This window comes from Equus przewalskii, chromosome 20 (assembly GCF_037783145.1).
Source record: "Equus przewalskii isolate Varuska chromosome 20, EquPr2, whole genome shotgun sequence".
NCBI lineage: Eukaryota > Metazoa > Chordata > Mammalia > Perissodactyla > Equidae > Equus > Equus przewalskii.
Genome location: NC_091850.1, coordinates 27,505,467 through 27,524,377, shown reverse-complemented (window position 1 = coordinate 27,524,377; position 18,911 = coordinate 27,505,467). Strand labels below are relative to the sequence as shown.

The 18,911-nt window shown below is 37.7% G+C and overlaps 1 long non-coding RNA gene across 2 annotated transcripts in view; it reads left to right on the top strand.

The window, feature by feature from the left end:
- Positions 1-18,864, top strand: part of LOC103549867 (uncharacterized) — a 95,297-nt gene extending 76,433 nt beyond the window's left edge. The window contains exon 4 of one of the 2 annotated variants that reach the window (XR_011530385.1): positions 18,043-18,864. This is a non-coding gene — a long non-coding RNA (uncharacterized lncRNA). The remainder of the gene's footprint in view (positions 1-18,042) is intronic. The other variant, XR_011530390.1, reaches the window with a different exon arrangement.
- The last annotated feature ends 47 nt before the right edge of the window (positions 18,865-18,911 follow it).

The following is an 18,911-nucleotide window of genomic DNA, read 5'->3' as shown; positions in this document are numbered from 1 at the left end:
TTGGATTTGGAAAGGAAGAACAATATGAAATTTTATTTTCCTCTCTTGACTGGGCATTACAGAATGGCCACTAGAATGGAAGTAAAAAGGAGGCTGTCCAGGGGACGCAAATTCCCTGGGAGAGGATTCTAGGATATATCCACAAAGGATGTTGCACAGGAAGGCCTGAAGCTGGCAGAGCCCGATTATAGAGACCAGCAAAGTGAGCCTATGGCCTGTCCCAGGGGCTTTTGCTAAATTCATTTTCTGACTTTCAGCATTTACATGAGTAATTATATACTTTTAGAGATTAGGCTGGAGTGCTTTCTGCAAAACTTGTAGGAAAAGGGAAGCTAAAACTGGGCTGGATTTTAGGGACCAGCCTGGTAGTGTACTGGTTAAGTTCACATGCTCTGTTTTAGTGGCCTGGGGTTTGTGGGTTCGGATCCTGAGCATGGACCTTGCACTGCTCCTCAAGCCACACTGTGATGGCACCCCACATAAAATGGAGGAAGGTTGTCATAGATGTTAGCTCAGCAAACAATCTTCCTCAAGCAAAAAGAGGAAGATTGGCAACAGATATTACCTCAGGGCCAATCTTCCTCACACACAAACACATACACACACACACACAAAACCAAAAAACAGGACTAGATTTTAAGAAGGGGGTTTTATGTTGGATTTTTGTTTTAAGTCTAAATTTTTATTCTCTTATCTCATTACAGAGTCCCTAAGTCTAGCTGTCGTATTATTTTTTTTCTCCTTTTCTTCTTAAGTGTTGGACAATTGTACTTTCAACTGATTTTTTTTTTTTTTTTTACAGTATCTACAAATGTCTGAAGGCAAATAGGAAGAGGTCTGAGTGGACTTTTATTTTTGTTCTAATCTCTGTCCTTCCATCTTATTAAGGAAGTCTTAATGGCTAGCCATTATACCAATATAAGAGCTCTCTAAAATTCTTTTTTCCAATTTGGAAATTTTTTCAGTTCAGATGATCCATTGTCTGGCCATTGACGAACAGGCTCTTAATAGTGACTCAAACCAATAAGCATTTTTATGGCTTAATCATGGACACAAGAGGCATTTCTAAATGAGAGTGCAAAGGATGTAGCCCTTACAAGATCCAAAAAGTTCGTTCCCAGAATTAGCCTAAGAAGGTAAAGTCAGTATCTATGAGGGGCCCTATTTTTAAATAGCCATTCCAAAACACAGGGAATCATGTGCCATCCTCCTCCCTCCACTTTGTATAGAATAGGGTAAGCTGAGCTCTGATCACAGCCTAATTGACTGCTTGCCAGTTGCATATGCATCCTCTGGCTGGTAGAGACAAAGAAAACAATGACCATCTCTGGGAGGAATGGGATCAATGGAAAACAAGAGTAGTAGTCTTAAATCTTTACCAAATCACTTTTGTCCTAAAAGCTAGTTTCACAAATATCTTCTCCCGCTAATCTAAGTTTAGCAAAGAGAAAAAAAAGACTCTTACCCACTCTTGCTTCCAATAGACCCTGCAGCAGGCGGAGATCCAGGAGACTGAGGGGCAAGAGCTCTTACCTTCTGTTGGTGCTTGTCAGACATCTCAGGATCTCTCAGCTGCAGCAACTTTGAAGCGAGCAGAGTCCAGCCAGGGATGTTTATCCTGCCAGCTATGCCAACTGTGGGGGAAGAAGAAATTTTCCTCTACCCTTCTAGATTCTTCTGACCAGTCTAAGAATTAAATTGACATGAGAGTGATTAACAGGAGAAAATAAAGTTTAATTTGGTACATATGGGAAACCCATATACATAAGAGAGTCAAAGACCCCACATACATGAGAGGTTCAGAGACAGAAAGGTAAAATGAGCTATTTATGCCATCTTGAGTGAAGGAATAGGATAGGGGCCTGGGGTTTCAGAGGGGAGGAGGGTAATTCACAAGATGATAAGAAGAGGAGATGTTTAGTAATTAGATGTTTGCCTTGCCATGCAGATAGGTCATAAAAATTTATTTCTGGTACTACCTCTTATTATGGGAAAGGCCTCCTATTTAAATTCTTTAAGGGAAAGTTAGAAGTTTCTCTGAAGCCCACAGGGTCTCAATTGCCTTTAGCTCAAAATATTCCACATGCTAAAGTGGCACATAGTGGGGAGGCCTCTTCTTATCCCCTTTAGGTACTTCTGTTAAGAATTTGCCTTAAAAATGGGTACAAATCCCCCTAAATGACAGGCTTAATTTGTTGGAATATATTTTGCAAATTTTCTCCCTGAATGTTGTACCATTGGACTTTTCAAGGCTGTAATTTATGTCAGGGTAAGTAACTTTTCAGGATGTCAATATTGAAAACCCAAGGCTCTGTCTGCTGAGGTGTGGAAAGGTTTGCTAAACTTGTTTCGTACTCACAGTTTTGGTAAGTGTTAGACTTTCGTAAGTCTTACACAGTAGCCATGTCTCTACTTGTATGCTTGGCTACGTAATTTCCTGCCAGGATTTCACCCTCCACAGGAGCTGGGAACCTGTGTATGGGTTCACTTCCATAGTGGGCTCCTATTTCCTCTGTTATAGGCTCTATAAGATATCCCTTACAGAGGGGATTTCTGGATTGCTTCCCAGAAAGCTCTGGAAATAGGTCCAGAGCTTGTTATCTGTGTTCCTCACACTAGAGTTTAAGCTGGTGAGGGCATTTCTGGACCATTACTGCCCAGGTTCAAACCCCATCTCTCTTAGCTGTGGGACTTGGAGCAAGTTATGTATCCTCTTCTTGCCTCAGCTTCCTCATCTGTAAAATGGTAATAATAACATTAGTAATCCTAACTTCACAAAGTTTTTGTGGGGATTGAGTGAGCTAATAAAGATAAAGTGTTTACAGCCCAACATATAGCACTAGCACTCCATAAATATCATTATGATTGTAATAACATGTCAACTTGCTTACATTTAACCAGTTTCCCTTGATCATCAGTGACTCTGCCCATTCAATCTGCTTCTTGAAGATAATTATCTATCTGTTCAAGTCATCTATGGGGTTGGATCATCCACATGTGTCTTTGGTATGTCTTTCATTTCATAAGTGCTACGTGATAGCATTTTTCTTGATTATCCTTTACTTTCTTCCCACACTTCTAGAACTTTCTGGCTCATTCAGTTGTCAGCCTGGAAGTCCTGTTATGGCCTCCCTCATCACCTTCCTTCCTACTTTAAAGAATTAGTACCTTTTATTTCCAATTAGGCAATTAATGTAACTATAAACAACCTATGGCCATAGAGTCTAACTGTAAAGGAGTTTAACTAGAGAATGCTCATTGAACAGCCCTCTGAGTGTTGGGCTGCTGTTATCTCAGGAAAAGTGAAGCTGCACCCACATTGTGAACTATGCCTCTCATGTGTGGCAGGAGGTGGGGTCAGCAAGCCTTATGAACCCCACCTAGAAATGTCAGATCCAGTCCAAGAGGTAAAGGACAGAGTCTCAGGATGAAGTAAGCATTAGGATATCTGAATGGAATCCACAGAGAGCCAAGGGAGGAGAGTCCCATAATCCTACCCTTGAAACAAGAGCCCAAGATCATGGCCTTTGGGGCCGGTGAGGTCAGGCAGATGGGGAAGCAGGCAGTCAGGGAGGGGTGCACAGCAATTGAGCAATTTCGGAGAGAATTTGATGGCTCAAGCAACTTTCCCAGGGCCAGGTATGTATTTACTTACTCTGGCAAAGCAATGACAAAAGCTGCTGCTCTGCATCTAGTAATTCCAGAACCACTATTAGGTCTTGGCCTACCAGTGTAAAGGATAATTATAAGTGGATATAAGCATGTATAGCTCCTCAGTAAAAGTCTCAACCTACAGTTGGCAACATGGCAGATAAAAGCTCAGTTAATGCCTCCCTCTCTGGTTTCCATGGAACACTATCTTCTGGTTCGCCTCCTACCTCTTTTGTGTTGCCGTCTCAGTCTTTTTGCAGGCTCCTCTTCCTTTTATATGTTGATGTTCCTCAGAAGTCTTAGGATCCTTTGCTTCTTATTCTTCTTTTCCTCCTAGGATAATCTTATATATGTCTATATTTTCTCCTGTTTCTTAAAAATTGTATTAAAAAATAGTTTTGAAATGCTTAAAATGCAAAAACCAGGTTCTTACACCATCTACTCTTATCCTCTGTCCATTTCTATCCTGTGGAGACAATACTTTTTAATTCTTTGGCTGTTTCTTTTGATAGTGTCTCTTATTTATATAATATTTTATACTACTAGTTCTTCATGTGTCAATTTCAGAAAAATGTCTGAAATTAACAAATCTCTTCAACATAGATAAGAATTTAGCTCTCTTGTATCTCCCTGTACTTCCCTCCCTGGTTCACCTAAGATATTTATACTTTTTGTTAAACTATCAGCATTTACAGTATTATAACTATATTAATATTATTCATTTTAGACCCAAGTAGAGGACTGTGATAATATTTATTTTCTATCACTTTTATTTCTCTTAGAGTCAATAATTGCAACTAATTCTCACTTGTAGATTCTTCAATATAACTATTCGTCTTTTCTTTTCTTTTTTCCTGAATGCTGCATTATATTTGTTACAAACCTATCAGTTTTTCCTAAATGTTCAATTATCTCTGATTACATATCAATTCTCCCCTTTTCCTTTCCTGAGCTCTTCCACCATAGCCCTCTCTGCTGCTCTGATCAGACCCCTTGTTATCAGGATCCACTGGGTATTCCTGTGTTTGGTGAAGATGCCTTCTGGAAGTTTCCAAAGAAAGAGAGCATGGAAGTTAAAAATTTTTGAGTCCTTGCTCATCTGAAAATGTCTTTAATGTATTCTCACACTTGATTGGAAGTTAGGATGGGTCTGTAATTTGATATTCACAGCCATTTTCTCTTGGAATTTTGAAGGTATTCCTTTGTGGTCTTTTATATCCCTGTGTTGTGTTTGTCAATAGGCATACATTTCTCAAAACAGGCATAATCTTATAAAATGCAATGTCTTTTCAAATAAATTAAGGGTATGGCCTGAAAGATTTTTACAGATGTATATACCCATCTAACCTCATTTAGATCACCAACCCACAAGGTTATCTTGTGTCTGTTCCCTGTCAATACCACCTCACCTCTGCCCTAAAGATAACCACTTATCTGACTTCTATCACCATAGATTAGCTTTACTTATTTTTGAACTTCATATATGGAATCACACAGTACTTTTCTGTGCCTGGCTTCTTCTGCTCGATAAAATGTCTATGAGATTCATCCATGGAGTTGTGAATGTTAGCTGTTCATTTGTTTTTATACAATTTAATATTCCAAAATTTTATCCATTCTCTTGTTTTTAGACATTTAGGTTGTTTTCAGATTTTGGCTACTATGAATGAAGCTGCTAAGAACATTCTGTATGTCTTTTCGAGGACACACACACTTATTTGAGGAAACAACTGGGAGTAGAATTTCCTAGATACTGGGGTTGTAGATACTACCAGACAGTTTGACAATTTTGCAAAGTAGATGCAACACTTTTCATAATTATGCGAGTTCCAGTTGCTCCATGTCTTCCCTAATGCATGGAATTGTCAGCCTTTTTAATTTTAGCCATCCTTGTGGATGAATAGTGATATCTCATTGAAGTTGTCACTTGCATTTTCATAATGACTAATCATGTTAAGTATTTTTTCATACATTTACTAGCCAATTATATATCTTATTTTGTGAAGTGTCTATTCAAATCTTTTTACCATTTAAAAAAATTAGCTTGGAGAGAGGTGTCAAGATGCCAGCATAGGCAGGCTCTGAACACACCTCCTCCCATAGACACAACCAATTTACAACTACTCTGGCCACAACAGAAGGACACATGCAACCCACAAAGGGTCACCTCTGGAACATTTGGAAGTGACGACTAGGGGGAAGCATACTGCTGGGCCTCATAAGGCATCTCTTACACATGGCCACCTCTCCAAGATCGGGAGATGTAGCTGACCCACCTAATACACAGATATAAGCACAGAAAAAGAAACAAAATGAGGAGGCAAAGGAACATGTTCCAAGGAAGGGACAGGACAAAACCCCATAAAAAGAACTAATGAAACAGAAATAAACAATCTACCTGACAGAGTCTTCAGACAAAATGTCATAAGGATGCTCACTGATCTTGGGAGAAAAATGGGTGAACTCAGTGAGAACTTCAACAAAGAATTGTAAAATATAAAAAAGAATCAATCAGAAAAGGAGAATACAATATTGGAAATGAATAATTCACTAGGGACTCAACAGCAGAGTAGATGATACAGAACAGATCAGCGAAATGGACAAAAGACTAGAGGAAATCACTCAAGTTGAACTGATAAAAGAAAAAAGAATTAAAAAGAATGAGAATAGTCTAAGGGACTTCAGGGACAACATCAAAGGCACTAACATCTGTATTATAGGTATCCCAGAAGGAGAAGAGAAAGACAAAGGGGCAGAGAATCTATGTGAAGAAATAATAACTGAAAGCTTTCCTAACCTGAGGAAGGAAACAGACTTCTAGATACAGGAAGCACAGAAAGCACCTAACAAGATAAACCCAAAGAGTCCCACACCAAGATGCCTTATAATTAAAATGTCCAGAATTAAAGATAAAGAGAGAATCCTAAAAGCTGCAAGGGAAAGGCGACAAGTTACATTCAAAGGAAACCCCATAAGGCTATCAGCTGACTTCTCAGCTGAAACCTTACAGGCTAAATGGGAGTGGCATAATATATTTAAAGTGCTGAGAGGAAAAAACCTACAACCAAGAGTACTCTACCCAACAAGGTTATCATTCAGAATGGAAGGAGAGATAAAGAGTTTCCCAGACAAGCAAAGACTAAAGGAGTTCAATACCAAGAAGCCAGTTTTACAAGAAATGCTAAAGGGGCTTATTTAAGTGGGAAAGAGAAGACCACAAATAGGAATAAGAACATCATAAAAAAAAAGGCAATAAAATCATTAGCAAAGGCAAAAATACAGTAAAGGTAGCAGATCAACCACCTATAAAGATAAGATGAAGGTCAAAAGACAAAAGTACTAAAATTGCCTATTTCCATGACAAGAGAGTAATGGATACCCACACACAAACACACACACACACAAAGAGGTTAGATATGATATCAAAAATATAAAATGTGGGAGGAGGGGAGTGAAAGAGTAGAGCTTTTACAAAGAAATCAAACTAAAGGAACCAGCAACTTAATATACATTGCCATATATGTAGATTATTGCATATGAACCTCATGGTAATCACAAACCAAACACCTATAATAAATACACAAAAAGTTAAGAGAAAGGAACTCAAACATAATACTAAAGAAAACCACAAGAGAAGGGAGCAAGAGAAGAAGAAAGGAACAGAGAAGAACTACTAAAACACTCAGAAAAAAAGTAACAAAATGGCAGCAAGTACATAGTTATTCATAGCTACTTTAAATTTCAATGCACTAAATGCTCCAATTGAAAGACATAGGGTGGCCAGTTGGATAAAAAAACAAGGCCTATATATATGCTGCATACAAGAGACACACTTCAGACCTAAAGGCACTCACAAACTGAAAGTGAAGTGGTGGAAAAAGATACTCCATGCAAATGGCAATGAAAAGAAAGCTGGGATAGCAATACTTATATCAGAAAAAATAGACTTTAAAATAAGAACTGTAACAAGAGAGAAAGAAGGCCATTACATAACGATTAAGGGAAAAATCCAACAAGAGGCTGTAACACTTGTAAATATCTATGCACCCAACATAGAAACACCTAAATATATAAAGCAATTATTAGCAGACATAAAATGAGAAACAGACAGTAACACAATAATACTGGGGGACTTTTAACACTCCACTGACACCAATGGATAGATCATCCAAGCAGAAGATCAACAAGGAAACATTGGCCTTAAATGACGCATTAGATCAGATGGATTTAGTACATATATATAGAACATTCTTTCCAAAAACCACAGAATACACATTCTTTTCAAATACACATGGAACATTCTCCAGGATTGATCACATATTAGGCCATAAAACAAATCTCAATAAATTTAAGATGATTAAAATAATATCAAGCATCTTTTCTGACCACAAAGGCATGAAATAGAAATCAACTAAGGGGAGAAAATTGGAAAAGTCACAAATATGTGGAGATTAAACAAAATTCTACTGAACAACGATTGTGTCACCAATGAAATCAAAGGAGAAATAAAAAAAAACCTGGAGATACATGAAAATGAAAATATGCCAAAATTTATGGGAAAGAACAAAAGTGGTTCTAAGAGGGAAGTTTATAGCTACACAGGCCTACATCAACAAACAAAGAAAATATCAAATAAACAATCTAACAGTGCACCTATAGGAATTGGATAAAGAAGAACAAACAAAGCCCAAAATCAGTAGAAGGAAGGAAATAACAAAAATCAGAGCAGAACTAAATGAAATAGACACTAAAAAAACAATAGAAAAAAATTCCAATGAAACCAAGAGCTGGTTCTTTGAAAAGATAAGCAAAATTGACAAACCTTTAGCTAGACTCACCAAGAAAAAAAGAGAAAAGGCTCAAATAAGTAAAATCAGAAATGAAAGAGGAGAAATTACAATGGACACCTCAGAAATACAAAAGATTATAAGAGAACACTATGAAAAGCTACATGTCAACAAATTGGATAATCTAGAAGAAATGGATAAATTCTTAGAATCATACAACCTTCCAAAACTGAATCAAGAAGAAATATGGAATTTGAATAGACCACTCACCAGTAAGAAGATCGAAACAGTAATCAAAACCCTCCCCAAAAATAAAAGTCCAGGACCAGATGCTTCCCTTGTGAATTCTACCAAACATTCAAAGAAGACTTAATACCCATCCTTCTCAAACTCTTCCAAAAAACTGGAGAGGAGGGGAAGCTTCCTAACTCATTCTATGAAGCCAATGTTACCCTGATACAAAAACCAGACAAGGACAACACAAAAAAAGAAAATTACAGGCCAATATCAGTGATGAACATCAATGCAAACATCTTCAACAAAATGCTAGAAAATCAAATACAATAATACATTAAAAAGATCATACATCATGATCAAGTGGGATTTATTCTAGGGATGAGGAGAAGGTTCAAGATGTGCAAATCAATCAATGTGATACACCACATTAACAAAATGAATAAAAATCACATGATCATCTCAATAGATGCTGAGAAAACATTTGACAAGATACAGTACCCATTTACGATAAAAACTCTGAATAAAATGGGTATAGAAGGAAAGTATCTCAACATGATAAAGGCCATATATGACAAACCCACAGCTAATATCATTCTCAATGTAGAAAAACTGAAATCTATCCCTCTAAGAACAGGAACCAGACAAGGATGCCCACTTTCACCGCTCTTATTTGACATTGTATTGGAAGTCCTAGCCAGAGCAATCAGGCAAGATAAATAAATAAAAGGGATCCCAATGGAAAGGAAGAAGTGAAAGTGTCACTATTTGCAGATGACGTGATTTTATATATAGAAAACCCTAAAGAACCCACCAAAAAAACTTTTAGAAATAATAAATGAATATGGTAAAGTTGGAGGATACAAAATCAACACACAAAAATCAGTTGTGTTTCTATATGCTAACAACAAGATAGCAGAAAGAGAAATTAAGGATACAATCCCATTTACAATTGCAACAAAAAGAATAAAATACCCAAGAATAAACTTACCCAAAGAGGTGAAAGATCTATGCAATGAAAACTATAAAATATTGTTGAAAGAAATTGAAGAAGACACAAAGAAATGGAAAGATATTCCATGCTCTTGGATTAGAAGAATTAACATAGTTAAAATGTCCAAACTTCATAAAGCAATCTACAGATTCAATCCCTATCAAAGGTCCAACAATATTTTTCATAGAAATAAAACAAAGAATCCTAAAATTTGTATGGAACAACAAAAGACCCCAAATAGCCAAAAGAACCCTGAGAAAATGAACAAAGCTCAAGGTATCACATTCCTTGATTTCAAAATATACTACAAAGCTATAGTAACCAAAATAGTATGGTTCTGGCACAAAAACAGATGCACAGATCAATGGAACAGAATCGAGATCCCAGAAATAATCTCACCCATCTGTGGACAGTCAATTTTCAACACGGGAGCCAAGACATACAATGGAGAAAGGAAAGTCTCTTCAATAAATGGTGTTGGAAAAACTGCACAGCTACATGCAAAAGAATGAAAATAGACCATTATCTTACACCATACACAGAAAAAAACTCAAACTGGATTAAAGACTTGAATGTAAGACCTGAAACCATGAAACTTCTAGAAGAAAACATAGGCAGTATGCTCTTCGACATTGGTCTTAGCAGCATATTTTCAAGTACTATGTCTGACCAGGCAAGAGAAACAATAGAAAAAAATAAACAAATGGGACTCCATCAAACTAAAAAGCTTCTGCACAGCAAAGAAACCATCAACAAAATGAAAAGACAGTTTAGCAGTTGGGAGAGGATATTTGCAAACCACATATCTGATAAGGGGTTAATATCCAAAATATATAAAGAACTCATACATTTCAACAACAAAAAAACTAACAACCCAATTAAAAAATGGGCAAAAGATCTGAATAGGCATTTCTCTGAAGGATATATACAGAGGGCCAATAGGCACATGAAAGGATGTTCAACATCATTAACTATCAGGGAAATGTAAATCAAAATTACAATGAGATATCACCTCACTCCTGTCAGAATGGCTATAATTAACCAGACAGGAAATAACAAGTGTTGGAGAGAATGTGGAGAGAAGGAAACTCTCATACACTGTTGGTGGGAGTGCAAACTGGTGCAGCCACTACGGAAAACAGTATGGAGATTTCTCAGAAAATTAAGAATAGAACTACCATATGATCCATCTATTCTAATGCTGGGTATTTATTCAAAGGACATGAAAACACAAATATGTAATGATACGTGCACCCCTATGTTCACTGCAGCATTATTCACAATAGCTAAGACTTGGAAGCAACCTAGGTGCCCATCAAGGGATGAATGGCTAAAGAAGATGTGGAACATATACACAACGGAATACTACTCAGCCACAAGAAATTATGAAATCCGGCCATTTGTGACAACATGGATGGACCTTGAGGGTATTATGCTAAGTGAAATAAGTCAGAGGAAGAAAGTCAAATACTGTATAATCTCACTTGTAAGTAGAAGATAAAAATAACAAACAATCACATAGAAACAGAGATTGGATTGGTGGTTACCAGAGGGGAAAGGGGGAGGGAGGAGGGTGAAAAGAGTGATTAGGCACATGTGTGTGGTGATGGATTGTAATTAATCTTTGCATGGTGAACATGATGTAATCTACACAGAAATTGAAATATGATGACGTACACCTGAAATTTATATAATGTTATAAACCAATGTTACCTCGATAAAAACACCTCATAAATATTACCTTTATCTTTTTTATTGATTTGAAGGAATTCTTTACATATTCTGGATACAAGTCATTTGTCAGTTATATGTATTGAGGCTATCTTCTCATAGGCTATGACTTGCTTATTCACTTTGTTAGTGGTGTATTTAATTTTACTAAAGTCCAGTTTATTCATTTTTCAACAACTGGTGCATTTTGCGTTTTGTTTAATAAATCTTTGCCTTCCCCAACATCACAAAGACATTCTTCTTGTGATTCTTCAGGAATCTTTATTGTCTTACTTTCATATTTAGGTCTGTGATCTACCCTGTGATGTCATTATGATTCTCATTCCTTTGTATATGAACTATGTTTTTTATCTCCCTGGGAGATTTTAGTTTTATGTTGATGACCTAGGTGTTGTGAAGTTTCACAGTTATATGCTTTGATGTGGGCCTGTTTTTGGTTACTGTGTATGTACTTGACGGGGCCTTTCGATCTGGAAATTTGTTCTTCAACTCTGGGACATTTTGGGGGTATTATTTCTTGATAATTTCCTTCATTCTCTCACTGCCTTCTCTTTCTAGAATTCCTATTAGTCAGCCGTTGGACCTCCAGGATTGATTATCCAAGTCTTTAAACTTCCTAATTTTCCATCTCTTAGACTTTTGATATGCTGCGTAGGACATTTCTTCAACATTACCATTGTCCTTTACTACTGATTGTTTTGTTAGTTATCATTTTTAATTTCCAAGGTCATTTTCTCTTCTTTAATGTTCTTTGGAGGGTGAATCAGCCCTTCTGCAAGCACTTTAGGTTGAACCTTGAGAAATCAGTTTGCTTTCCTTCAATCATTTCTGTTGAACATGTTGTTCAGTGCTATCCACTTTTTTTTTATTGAGTTATTGATAGGTTACAATCTTGTGAAATTTCAATTGTACATTAATGTTTGTCAGTCATGTTGTAGGTGCACCACTTCACCCTTTGTGCCCACCCCCCACCCCACCTTTCACTTGGTATCCACTAAGCTGTTCTTAGTCCATAATTTTAAATTCCTCATATGAGTGGAGTCATACACAGATTGTCCTTCTCTCGCTGGCTTATTTCACTTAACATAATTCTCTCAAGGTCCATCCATGTTATTGCAAATGGAATGATTTTGTTCTGTTTTGCAGCTGAGTAGTATTCCATTGTATATATGTACCACATCTTCTTTATCCATTCGTCTGTTGCTGGACACTTCGGTTGCTTCCACGTCTTGGCTATTGTAAACAGTGCTGCAATAAACATTGGGGTGCACAGGACTTTTGGGATTGCTGACTTCAGGCTCTTTGGATAAATACCCAGTAGTGGGATGGCTGGATCGTATGGTACTTCTATTTTTAGTTTTTTGAGGAATCTCCATACTGTTTTCCATAGTGGCTGCACCAGTTTGCATTCCCACCAGCAGTGTATGAGGGTTCCTTTTTCTCCGCAACCTCTCCAACATTTGTTGCTATTAGTTGTAGATATTTTTGTCATTCTAACGGGTGTAAGGTGATATCTTAGTGTAGTTTTGATTTGCATTTCCCTGATGATCAGCGATGATGAGCATCTTTTCATGTGCCTATTGGCCATCAGTATATCTTCTTTGGAGAAATGTCTGTTCATGTCTCCAGCCTATTTTTTGATTGGGTTGTTTGATGTTTTGTGGTTGGGTTGCGAGAGTTCTTTATATATTATGGATATTAAGCCTTCGTCAGATATATGACTTGCAAATATTTTTTCCCAGTTAGTGGGTTGTTGTTTTGTTTCAATCCTGTTTTCATTTGCCTTGAAGAAGCTCTTTAATCTGATGAAGTCGCATTTGTTTATTCTTTCTATTGTTTCCCTTCTCTGAGAAGGCCTGGTGTCTGAAAAGATCCTTTTAATACTGATGTCAAAGAGTGTACTGCCTACGTTTTCTTCCAGAAGCCTTATGGTTTCAGGTCTCACCTTTAGGTCTTTAATCCATTTTGAGTTTATTTTGGTGAATGGTGAAAAAGAATGGTCAATTTTCATTCTTTTACATGTGGCTTTCCAGTTTTCCCAGCACCATTTGTTGAAAAGACTTTCTTTTCTCCATTGTATGCCCTCAGCTCCTTTGTCAAAGATAAGCTGTCCATAGATGTGTGGTTTTATTTCTGGGCTTTCAATTCTGTTCCATTGATCTGTGCACCTGTTTTTGTACCAGTACCATGCTGTTTTGATTACTGTAGCTTTGCAGTATGTTTTGAAGTCAGGGATTGTGATGCCTCCCGTTTTGTTCTTTTTTCTCAGGATTGCTTTAGAAATTCGAGGTCTTTTGTTGCCCCATATGAATTTTGGGATTCTTTGTTCTAATTCTGTAAAGAATGTCATTGGGATTCTGATTGGGATGGCGTTGAATCTGTAGATTGCTTTAGGTAGAATAGACATTTTAACTATGTTTATTCTTCCAATCCATGTAGATGGAATGTCTTTCCATCTCCTTATGTCGTCATCCAATTCTCTCAGAAAGGCCTTGTAATTTTCATTATATAGGTCCTTCACTTCCTTGGTTAAATTTACCCCAAGGTATTTTATTCTTTTTGTTGCGATTGTGAATGGTATTGTATTCTTGAGTTCTTTTTCTGTTGGTTCATTACTGGAGTATAGAAATGCTACTGATTTATGTAAATTGATTTTATACCCTGCAACTTTGTTGTAGTTGTTGATTACTTCTAACAGTTTTCCAATGGATTCTTTGGGGTTTTCTATATATAAGATTATGTCGTCTGCAAACAGCGAGAGTTTCACTTCTTCCCTCCCTATTTGGATTCCTTTTATTCCTTTTTCTTGCCTGATTGCTCTGGCCAGGACCTCCAGTACTATGTTAAATAAGAGTGGTGATAGAGGGCATCCTTGTCTTGTTCCTGTTTTCAGGGGGATGGGGTTCAGTTTTTGCCCATTGAGTATGATGTTGGCTATGGGTTTGTTGTATATGGCCTTTATTATGTTGAGGTAGTTTCCTTCTATGCCCATTTTGTTGAGAGTTTTAATCATAAATGGCTGTTGGATCTTGTCAAATGCCTTCTCTGCATCTATTGAGATGATCATGTGGTTTTTATTCCTCAGTTTGTTGATGTGTATCACGTTGATTGATTTGCGGATGTTGAACCATCCCTGTGTCCCTGGTATGAATCCCACCTGATCCTGATGTATGATTCTTTTGATGAATTGCTGAATTCTGGTTGCCAAAATTTTGTTTAGAATTTTTGCATCTATGTTCATCAGTAATATTGGCCTGTAGTTCTCTTTTTTCGTGGTGTCCTTGTCAGGTTTTGGTGTCAGCGTGATGTTGGCCTCATAGAATGTGTTAGGAAGTGTTCCATCTTCCCTAATTTTTTGGAATAGTTTGAAAAGGATAGGCATTAAATCCTCTCTGAAAGTTTGGTAGAATTCCCCAGGAAAGCCGTCTGGTCCTGGGGTTTTATTCTTTGGGATGTTTTTGATTGCTGTTTCAATCTCTTTCCTTGTGATTGGTCTGTTCAAATTGTCTGCCTCTTCTTGAGTGAGCTCTGGGAGATTGTAGGAGTCCAAGAATTTATCCATTTCCTCTAGGTTATCCATTCTGTTGGCATATAGCTTTTTGTAGTACTCTCTTATAATCTGTTGTATTTCTGCAGAGTCTGTTGTTATTTCTCCTCTTTCATTTCTGATTTTGTTTATTTGAGCTTTCTCCCTTTTTTTCTTTGTAAGTCTGGCTAGTGGTTTGTCAATTTTATTTATCTTCTCAAAAAACCAGCTCTTTGTCTCATTGATCCTTTCTACTACCTTTTTCGTTTCAATAGTATTTATTTCTGCTCTGATTTTTATTATTTCTCTCCTTCTGCTGACTTTGGGCTTCATTTGTTCTTTTTTCTCTAGTTCAGTTAGGTGTGCTTTAAGGTTGCTTATTTGGGATTTTTCTTGTTTGTTAAGATGTGCCTGTATTGCAATGAATTTTCCTCTTAATACAGCTTTTGCTGTATCCCATATGAGTTGGTATGGCATGCTATCATTTTCATTTGTTTCCAGGTATTTTTTTATTTCTTCTTTAATTTCTTCAATGATCCATTGCTTGTTCAGTAGTGTGTTGTTTAGTCTCCACATCTTTGTGCCTTTCTCAGCTTTTTTCTTGTAATTAATTTCTAGCCTTATAGCACTATGATCTGAGAAGATGCTTGTTATTATTTCATTTTTTTTTTAATTTGTAGAGGCTTGCCTTGTTTCCCAACATATGGTCTATCCTAGAGAATGTTCCATGTGCACTTGAGAAGAATGTGTATTCAGCTCTTTCAGGGTGGAGTGTTCTATATATGTCTATTAAGTCCAATTGTTTTAGTTTTTCATTCAGCTCCACTATTTCCTTGTTGATTTTCTGTCTGGATGATCTGTCCATTGATGTGAGTGGGGTGTTGAGGTCCCCTACTATTATTGTGTTGTTTTTAACATCTTCTTTTAGGTCTGTTAATAGTTGCTTTACGAATCTTGGTGCTCCTGTGTTGGGTGCATAGATATTTATAAGCATTATTTCTTCTTGATGAAGTGTCCCTTTGATCATTATATATTGTCCCTCTGTGTCTCTCTTTACCTGTCTTATTTTGAAATCCACTTGGTCTGATATGAGAATTGCAACACCTGCCTTTTTTTCCTTGCTATTTGCTTGAAGTATTGTCCTCCACCCCTTCACCCTGAGTCTGTGTTTGTCCTTGGGGCTGAGGTGTGTTTCCTGGAGGCAACAAATTGTTGGAGTGCTATCTACTTTTTTATTTGCTTTGTTGTTGTCTGCTTACATGTTCTTAAATACCCTATTATCATACTAGCATGGTCTTGGAAGGGAGAAGACGTACACACTTGCCCTCAATTTAGGTTCTCTCCCATTGTTTCTGCTCCCTTCTGTTTATTCTCAAATATATTTTTTAAGCATATAGACATCTCTTGAATTCTAGATACACCCAAATTCCTGTGGGAAAAACACCACATCAAAGTTAACACACTCATGACAAAATCCATCATCTCTTCATAACCTGTTCTTCCTTCTAAATTCTCAGTCTTGGTGAATGGTGTTGACACTCATCTAGTTGTCCAAGCAGGAAAACAGAGAGTCATTCATAACTCCTCCCACTTCTTTACTCTTACCTTTCATTGTCCCCAAGTTCTGTTGATTCTTTCAATGTCTCTTATCTGTCCTTAACTCTTCATTCTTGCTGCTGTTTATGGTTTAGGCCCATGTTATTACTCATCTATACTATCGCAATGCCCTCTTCCCTGGTTTCTCTGCTTCTCATCTCAACCAACCCCTTCTAATTCATTCCTCATACTGCTTCCATAGTGCCTTTTCCGACATTGGGGTTTGAACTCTACGAGGGCAGCAACCTCATCTTTGCTCATCAATATATCCTCAATTTGTTTGAATAGTGCCTCGCTCTTAGTAGTCACTCAATAAATATTTGTGGACTGAATAGATGAACAAATAATCTAATCCTGGCACTCCCTTGCTCAGGACCTTTCAATGCTTCTGCGCCTGCCCCCATCGTTTGCATGATAAAATCTGAACTCCTTATCGTGATGTGATCTATCACTGGTCCAACCTCAGTCCCCACTTCTTCCTAAATCACCCTTTCCTTCCTGGTAACACTGAATAACTTGTTCCCAGAGACCATCATGCTTTCTTAGGCCTCCAAGACTTTGCACATGCTAGTCTCTCTGTCTGGGACACCTCTTGTTCCTCTGCCTATCTGGCAAGTTGTAGTTCATTTTCAAAGTTTCATCACAAGAGTTACCTCCCTGACGGAGGCTCTTCTGGAGACCAAGGCAAACTTAAGGTTTCCTTTCTTTATGACCTCGTCACACATTGTATGCCTTCTGTGGAAGACATGAGTACTTTCATCAATCTCTGGTTCCATTCTACTTATGGGCATGCAGGAAAACTATACTTCCCTGTTCCTTTGAAATTATGGATGGCCAGGTGACTCTTCTTGGTCAATGATGTATGAATGGAATTGTTGTACTCAGGTATGTTTAAGAGCCAGAGTGCAGTTCTCCTTCTCCTCCTCCCTCTGCCAAGACAACCAGCTGCATTCTGTATAGTGGGAGTCTCTGTTAGCCTGTGTGTCTGAACGAGGATGAAGCAGAACAGAGCCCCCGAGCTGCTCATGCTAGACATATAGTATGAGCATGAAAGAGACTTTTATTGTTTGAAGCTGCTGAAATGTTGGGGTTATTTGCCACTGCAGCTTAACCTAATCTATCCTGACTAATACGCTTTCATCATAGCCATTGCCGTATGTCTTAACAACATCACTTTACCGTTTCTTTGAGGTCAAGAACCATATCATTATATCCTTTTTTTATATAGTAGGCACTTAAAAGCTTTTGTTAGCTAGTGCTAGGCTAGAAAACTGAGTATTTTTTGAGCATTTGCAGTGTACCTGGCACTGTGCTAAGGATTTATGCGTGTTATTTCATTTAATCTTCACAAGAACCCTGTGAGATAGGTATGACTATTACCATTGTGCTGAACGGAAAAGATACTCAGAGGGGTTTAGGTAACTTGCTCAATGTCACACAGCTGGTGAGGGGCAGATCCAGCAATCAAAGCCAAGTACATCTGATTCTGAAACCCACACTCATTCCCTTGCATGCAACCTTAGGAGTAACAGATGAAGAACGCTCCGCCTTCCTGGAGGTTCCTGTCAAAGCAGACATTCCTGTCATAAGCCTTATAAAGGACAACTAAACAAGCATTAAACAAATGCAAGAGTCAAGTAAGTAAATAAACAAAATTGGAAACACGTTTTTAGCATCTAATGGGAAATGGAGAATTCTTCAGAAAACTTTCCAGTTCTTGAGGAAAATCCAGTCACATACAGTGTATTTACTGAAAATTCCATCTGCAGTCCAGAATGAAAGCCAACCCAGAGCACTGCTTGCTTGGCCCAGTTCTGGTTGGCATGGCTGACTTTTGGATCAGTTTCCCCGGTGGCCTCTGTTAACATGAACTAATAACCAATGACGAGGCACAATCATATGGCCTAGCCTCTAGCTTTGGTATGGCATTCTCAGAAAAACATTACCTCAAGGATGCATCAGCTGGATCCTCAGGTAGCTATTAGATGATGCATTGAAGTGGATCTGCAGTGGACTGAAGACATGCTCCAACTTCACGGAAGTATGAGAGGCATTGTGGCCCATTGAAAGAACAGCCACAGCTAAGGGACTGATGGCTTAGGTCAGAGAGAGCTTCCAAGAAGGAGGCAGTAGCAGCCTGAGAGGCAAAGGGGCTGAATACCAATAACTATCAAGTGGAGGGTTTTCCCACTTGTGTAGGAAAACCATGGAAGTGAACCTCAGAGTTGGACTTGGTCCTAGAACATTCTAATATCCTTTAAGTTGTTATGCTTGACTCTCTATTGACTTTTATTTGTATTATTGGTGATTTTTTGCTACTCTGAACTTTAACAGTACGTAACATTCATTTTGTATTTTCCCTTATTACCATATGTAATATAATAAATACATG